This window comes from Phoca vitulina, unplaced genomic scaffold, assembly GCF_004348235.1.
Source record: "Phoca vitulina isolate PV1807 unplaced genomic scaffold, GSC_HSeal_1.0 scaffold114, whole genome shotgun sequence".
Classification (NCBI taxonomy): domain Eukaryota; kingdom Metazoa; phylum Chordata; class Mammalia; order Carnivora; family Phocidae; genus Phoca; species Phoca vitulina.
In genome coordinates, this window is record NW_022589817.1 from 276,062 (window position 1) to 283,542 (window position 7,481).

Genomic DNA, 7,481 nt, shown 5'->3' on the forward strand with positions numbered 1-7,481 from the left:
ATTGGTCTGGTAGCTATCCACCTCAATTCCAGGGACCAGTTGGAATAGGGTCACCTATTCCTCTGCCATCTTTTCTTCCTCAGATCAGACGCAAACATTCTTAAGCAGGATGGTCTTCATCTTCAAGTGTTTGTATTTCTTCCAAATTTTTTCTTGTGATTGAGTTCCAGTTTCAAAGCATTGTGTTCTGAGTATATGCAGGGAATAATATGAGTCTTTTGGTCCCGGTTGAGACCTGATTTGTGACTCAGTATGTGGTCTATTCTGGAGAAATTTCCATGTGCATTCGAGAAGAATGAGTATTCTGTTGTTTTAGGGTGGAATGTTCTGTATATATCTATGAGGTCCATCTGGTCTAGGTTGTCATTCAACATTCTTGTTTCTCTGTTGATTTTCTGCTTAGATGATCTGTCTATTGTTGAGAATGGAGTGTTAAGGTCTCTTCTTATTAGCGTATTATTATCAATATGTCTCTATTTTGGTTAACAGTTGGCTTATGTAGTTGGCTGCTCCCATGTTGGGGGCATAGACAATTACAATTGTTAGATCTTCTTGTTGAAGAGACCCTTTAAACATGATATAGTGCTCATGGATCAGAAGAATAAACATTGTTAAAATGTCTCTGCTGCACAGAGAAATTTATACTTTCAATGCCATCCCCATCAAAATACAAATGGCATTTTTCAAAGTGCCAGAACAAACAATACTAAAATTTGTACTGAACCAGAAAAGACCCCAAATCACCAAGGAAATGTTGAAAAAGAAAAACAAAGGTGGGCACCACATTGCCTTATTTCAAGCTGTATTACAAATCTGTGATCACCAAGACAGCATGGTACGGGCAATAAAACAGACATATAGATCAATGGAACAGAATAGAGAGCCCAGATATGGACCCTCAACTCTTTAGTCAACTAATCTTTGACCAATCAGGAAAAAATATCCAATGGAAAGAAGACAGTCTCTTCAATAAATGGTGCTGGGAATATTGTACAGCTATATACAGAAGAATGATACTCGACCATTCTCTTATACCTTACATAAAGATAAACTCTAAATGTATGAAAGACCTCAATGTGAGACACGAATCCATCAGAATCCTAGAGGAGAACATAGGCAGTAACCTTTTCGACATCAGCCACAGGAACTTCTTTCAATCTACATCTCCAATGGCAAGGGAAACCAAAGCAAAAATCAACTTTTGGGACTTCATCAATATAAAAAGGTTCTGCACAACAAAGGAAAAGGTCAACAAAAGAAAGAGACAACCCACGGAATGGGAGAAGATACTTGCATAGACACTACAGATAAAGGGCTGTTATCCAAGATCTATAAAGAAGTTCTCAAACTCAACACCCAAAAAACAAATATTCAAGTCAAAAAATGGGCAGAAGACATGAAAAGACACTTCTGCAAAGAAGACATAGAAATGTGTAACAGACACATGAAAAAATGTTCAACATCATTAGCCATCACGGAATTTCAAATCAAAACCACATTGAGATACCACCTTACACCAGTTAGAGTGGCAAAAATTGACAAGGCAAGAAACAGCAAATTTTGGAGAAGTTGTAGAGAAAGGAGAGCCCTCTTACACTTTTGTTGTGAATGCAAGTTGCTATAGCCACTTTGGAAAATAGTCTGGAGGTTCCTAGAAAAGTTAAAAATAGAACTACCCTATGACACAACAATTGCACTACTTGGTATTTACCCCAAAGATACAGATATAGTGAAAAGAGCGGCCATATGCACCCCAATGTTCATAGCAGCAGTGTCCATAATATCCAAACTGTGGAAGGAACCTAGATGTCCTTCAACAGACGAATGGATAAAGAAGATGTTGTCCTTATATACAATGGAATATTACTCAGCCATCAGAAAGGATGAATAACCAGCATTTGCATCAACATGGATGGAACTCGAGGAGATTATGCTAAGTGAAATAAGTCAAACAGAGAAAGACAATTATCAAATATCACACATATGTGGAACATAAGGAATAGCATGGAGGACATTAGGAGAAGAAAGGGAAAAATGAAGCAGGGGGGAAATCAGAGGGGAAGATGAACCATGAGAGACTACATACTCCAGGATTCAAACTGAGGGTTTTAGAGGGGAGGGGGTACCCCTTGATGGGTATTAAGGAGCTCACTTTTTGAATGGCGCACTGGGTGTTATATGCAAACAATGAATCATGGAACACTCCATCAAAAACTAATGATGTATTGTATAGTAACTAACAGAACATAATAAAAAAAATCAGTGGGTTCAGCTCTGGGAGAGCCAGAAGTTGGAGGTGAAACTGAGTTCCCACTCTTAAAGTTAGCACATATACACACACATACACACGCATGCATGCACACACACACACCAAACAGCCTAATGGAGATATAGCATAGAAACAGCACTTTGAAAAATGCCTGGGGTATACTGGAGGGAGATTTGTTTACTAAACTCAAAGCCTATGGGGGAGGGACAGGGATCCTTGGGAGACTTCACCAGTAGTTGGGGACACCATTTCCCTTCCCTACCTCCCAGCCTAGTCACACAGACACCTGCAGGTACCACCATAGCACTAACACTCTCTAACTAAATTGCTAAACCCTGCACCCCACTCCATGTTCTCTTTTATACACACCGCTCTATCAAGGCCTCAGCTTCAGACCCCTCCCACAGCAGACCAGTTCAAACCTTGCTAACAGTGTGGGCCCCATCCCTGCATTCTTTGGCAGACATGCCTATTCCAGCACAGCAAGCTTCAGGCTGCTACAGGTCCCCTCCTACAGTGGAGCAGTGCAAACCTTGCTGACACCAGCACCCAAGTACCATTTTGCCTGAGGATCTTCCCCCTTTAATATGCCCTTGGCCAGACCAATCCAAAGCAGTGCTACATGCTTGGAAGTGTGCAAGCACCCCTGACAAGAACGAGTATCGTTCAAGTGTGACTCTTGCCTTGGGGGAAGGAAAGATAACTACGTTCACCAATCCAAATTGTTGCTCCAGCAGTGGAACAGGTGTAGACATCTGATTTAATTTCAGGACAAACCCACAAATAAAAGTTTCTCAGTGGACAACACAGGGAAAGTGCCCTGCAGTTTGGTGCTGCTGAATCTCTGGCAAACACCTAGTGTTACTCAGCTTACAAACCAAGTGACCCCAGAGTGGACCACTAACATCAGAGGGACAAAACCCTGCCAACTACAGGTAAAGAGAGCAACTGAAGATGACTGGACTGTAGACAAAATTGACTCAGCCAGAAAACATACCACACACTACAAATGTAGGAGACTTTCTTTTTTTTTTTTTAGTAATTTTTTAAAAATTTTATTTTATTATGTTATGTTAATCACCATACATTACATCATTAGTTTTTGATGTAGTGTTCCATGATTCATTGTTTGCGTATAACACCCAGTGCTCCATGCAGAACGTGCCCTGTTTAATACCCATCACCAGGCTAACCCATCCCCCCAGCCCCTCCCCTCTAAAACCCTCAGTTTGTTTCTCAGAGTCCAAAGTCTCTCATGGTTCGTCACCCCATCCAATTTCCCCCCTTCATTTTTCCATTCCTACTATCTTCTTCTTTTTTATTTTTTTTAACATATAATGTATTATTTCTTTTAGAGGTACAGGTCTGTGATTCAACAGTCTTACACAATTCACAGCGCTCACCGTAACACATACCCTCCTTGATGTCTATCACCCGCCACCCCATCCCTCCCACCGCCTACCACTCCAGAAACCCTCAGTTTGTTTCCTGAGATTAAGAATTCCTCTTAACAGTGAGGTCATATGATACATGTCTTTCTCTGATTGACTTATTTCGCTCAACATAACACCCTCTTGTTCCAACCACGTCAATGCAAATGGCAAGATTTCATTCCCTTTGATGGCTGCATAATATTCCATTGTATATATATACCACATCTTCTTTATCCATTCATCTGTCGATGGACATCTTGGCTCTTTCCATAGTTCGGCTATTGTGGACATTGCTGCTATAAACATCGGGGTACACGTACCGCTTCGGATCCCTACATTTGTATCTTTGGGGTAAATACCCAGTAGTGTAATTGCTGGGTTGTATGGTAGCTCTAGTTTCAACTTTTTGAGGAACCTCCATACTCTTTTCCAGAGTGGCTGCACCAGCTTGCATTCCCACCAACAGTGTAGGAAGGCTCCCCTTTTTCCGCATCCCTACCAACATCTGTCATTTCCTGACTTGTTAATTTTAGCCATTCTGACTGGTGTGAGGTGGTATCTCATTGAGGTTTTGATTTGGATTTCCCTGATGCTGAGCGATGTTGAGCACTTTTTCATGTGTCTGTTGGCCATTTTGATGTTTTCTTTGGAAAAATGTCTGTTCATGTCTTCTGCCCATTTCTTGATTGGATCATTTGTTCTTTGGGTGTTGAGTTTAAGAAGTTCTTTATAGATTTTGGATACTAGCCCTTTATCTGATATGTCATTCGCAAATATCTTCTCCCATTCTGTCGGTTGTCTTTTGGTTTTGTTGAGTGTTTCCTTTGCTGTGCAAAAGCCTTTTATCTTGATGAAGTCCCAATAGTTCATTTTGGCCCTTGCTTCCCTTGCCTTTGGTGAGGTTTCTAGGAAGAAGTTGCTGCAGCTGAGGTCGAAGAGGTTGTTGCCTGTGTTCTCCTTTAGGATTTTGATGGACTCCTGTCTCACATCGAGGTCTTTCAACCATTTTGAGTCTATTTTTGTGTGTGGTGTAAGGAAATGGTCCAGTTTCATTCTTCTGCATGTGGCTGAACAATTTTCCCAACAGCATTTTTTGAAGAGATTGTCATTTTTCCATTGGACATTCTTTCCTGCTTTGATGAAGATTACTTGACCATAGAGTTCAGGGTCCAATTCTGGCTTTCTTTTCTGTTCCATTGATCTATCTGTCTGTTTCTATGCCAGTACCATACTGTCTTGATGATTACAGCTTTGTAATAGAGCTTGAAGTCCGTAATTGTGATGCTGCTAGCTTTGCTTTTCTTTTTCAACATTCCTCTGGCTATTTGGGGTCTTTTCTGGTTCCATACAAATTGTAGGATTATTTGTTCCATTTCTTTGAAAAAAGTTGATGCTATTTTGATAGGGATTGCATTGAATGTGTAGATTGCTCTAGGTAGCATTGACATCTTCACAATATTTGTTCTTCCAATCCATGAGCATGGAACGTTTTTCCATTTCTTGTCTTCCTCTATTTCTTTCAGGAGTATTTTATATTTTTCTGAGTATAGATTCTTTGCCTCTTTGGTTAGATTTATTCCTAGATATCTTATGGTTTTGGGTGCAATTGTAAATGGGATTGACTCCTTAATTTCTCTTTCTTCTGTCTTGTTGGTGGTGTATAGGAATGTCACTGATTTCTGTGCATTGATTTTATATCCTGCCACTTTACTGAATTCCTGTATGAGTTCTAGAAGTTTTGGGGTGGAGTCTTTTGGGTTTTCCACATAAAATATCATATCATCTGCAAAGAGTGAGAGTTTGACTTCTTCTTTGTTGATTTGGATGCCTTTTATTTCTTTTTGTTGTCTGATTGCTGCGGCTAGGACTTCTAATACTATGTTGAATAGCAGTGGTGATAGTGGACATCCCTGCCGTGTTCCTGACCTTATGGGGAAAACTCTCAGTTTTTCCCCATTGAGAATGATATTCGCTGTGGGTTTTTCATAGATGGCTTTTATGATATTGAGGTATGTACCCTCTGTCCGTATACTCTGAAGAGTTTTGATCAAGAAAGGATGCTGTACTTTGTCAAATTCTTTTTCTGCATCTATTGAGAGGATCATATGGTTCTTGTTCTTTCTTTTATTAATGTATTTTATCACATTGATTGATTTGTGGATGTTGAACCAACCTTGCAGCCCAGGAATAAATCCCACTTGGTCGTGGTGAATAATTCTTTTAATGTACTGTTGGATCCTATTGGCTAGTATTTTGGTGAGAATTTTTGTGTCCATGTTCATCAAGGATATTGGTCTGTAATTCTCCTTTCTGATGGGGGTCTTTGTCTGGTTTGGCAATCAAGGTAATGCTGGACTCATAAAATGAGTTTGGAAGTTTTCCTTCCATTTCTAATTTTTGGAACAGTTTTAGAAGAATAGGTATTAATTCTTCTTTAAATGTTTGGTAGAATTCCCCTGGGAACCCGTCTGGCCCTGGGCTTTTGTTTGTTGGGAGATTTTTGATGACTGCTTCAATTTCCTTAGTGGTTATAGGTCTGTTCAGGTTTTCTATTTCTTCCTGGTTCAGTTTTGGTAGTTGATACATCTCTAGGAATGCATCCATTTCCTCCAAGTTATCTAATTTGCTGGCATACAGTTGCTCATAATATGTTCTTATAATTGTTTGTATTTCTTTGGTGTTGGTTGTGATCTCTCCTCTTTCATTCATGATTTTGTTGATTTGGGTCATTATTCTTCCCTTTTTATATTCTGGCCAGGGGTTTATCAATCTTGTTAATTCTTTCAAAGAACAAGTTCCTAGTTTTGATGATCTGTTCTACTGTTCTTTTGGTTTCTATTTCATTGATTTCTGCTCTGATCTTTATTATTTGTCTTCTCCTGCTGGGTTTAGGCTTTATTTGCTGTTCTTTCTCCAGCTCCTTTAGGTGTAGCATAAGGTTGTGTACTTGAGACCTTTCTTGTTTCTTGAGAAAGGCTTGTATTGCTATGTACTTTCCTCTGAGGACTGCCTTTGCTGTATCCCAAAGATTTTGAACAGTTCTGTTTTCATTTTCATTGGTTTCCATCAATTTTTTAAATTCTTCTTTAATTTCCAGGTTGTCCCATTCATTCTTTAGTAGGATGCTCTTTAGCCTCCATGTATTTGAGTTCTTTCCGACTTTCCTCTTGTGACTCAGTTCTAGTTTCAAAGCATTGTGGTCTGAAAATATGCAGGGAATGATCCCAATCTTTTGGTACCAGTTGAGACCTGATTTGTGACCTAGGATGTGATTGATTCTGGAGAATGTTCCATGGGCACTAGAGAAGAATGTGTATTCTGTTGCTCTGGAATGGAATGTTCTGAATATATCTGTGAAGTCTATTTGGTCCAGTGTGTCATTTAAAGTCTTCATATCCTTGTTGATCTTTTGCTTAGATGATCTGTCCATTTCAGTGAGGGAGGTGTTAAAGTCCCCCACTATTATTGTATTGTTGTTGATGTGTTTCTTTGCTTTTGTTATTAGTTCCCTTATATAATTGGCTGTTCCCATGTTAGGGGCATAGATATTTACAATTGTTAGATCTTCTTGTTGGATAGTCCCTTTAAGAAGGATATAGTGTCCTTCCTCATCTCTTATATAGTCTTTGGTTTATTTATTTATTTTTTTTTTATTTTTTATTTTTTAAAGATTTTATTTATTTATTTGACAGAGAGAGACACAGCGAGAGAGGGAACACAAGCAGGGGGAGTGGCAGAGGGAGAAGCAGGCTTCCCGCGGAGCGGGGAGCTCGATGCGG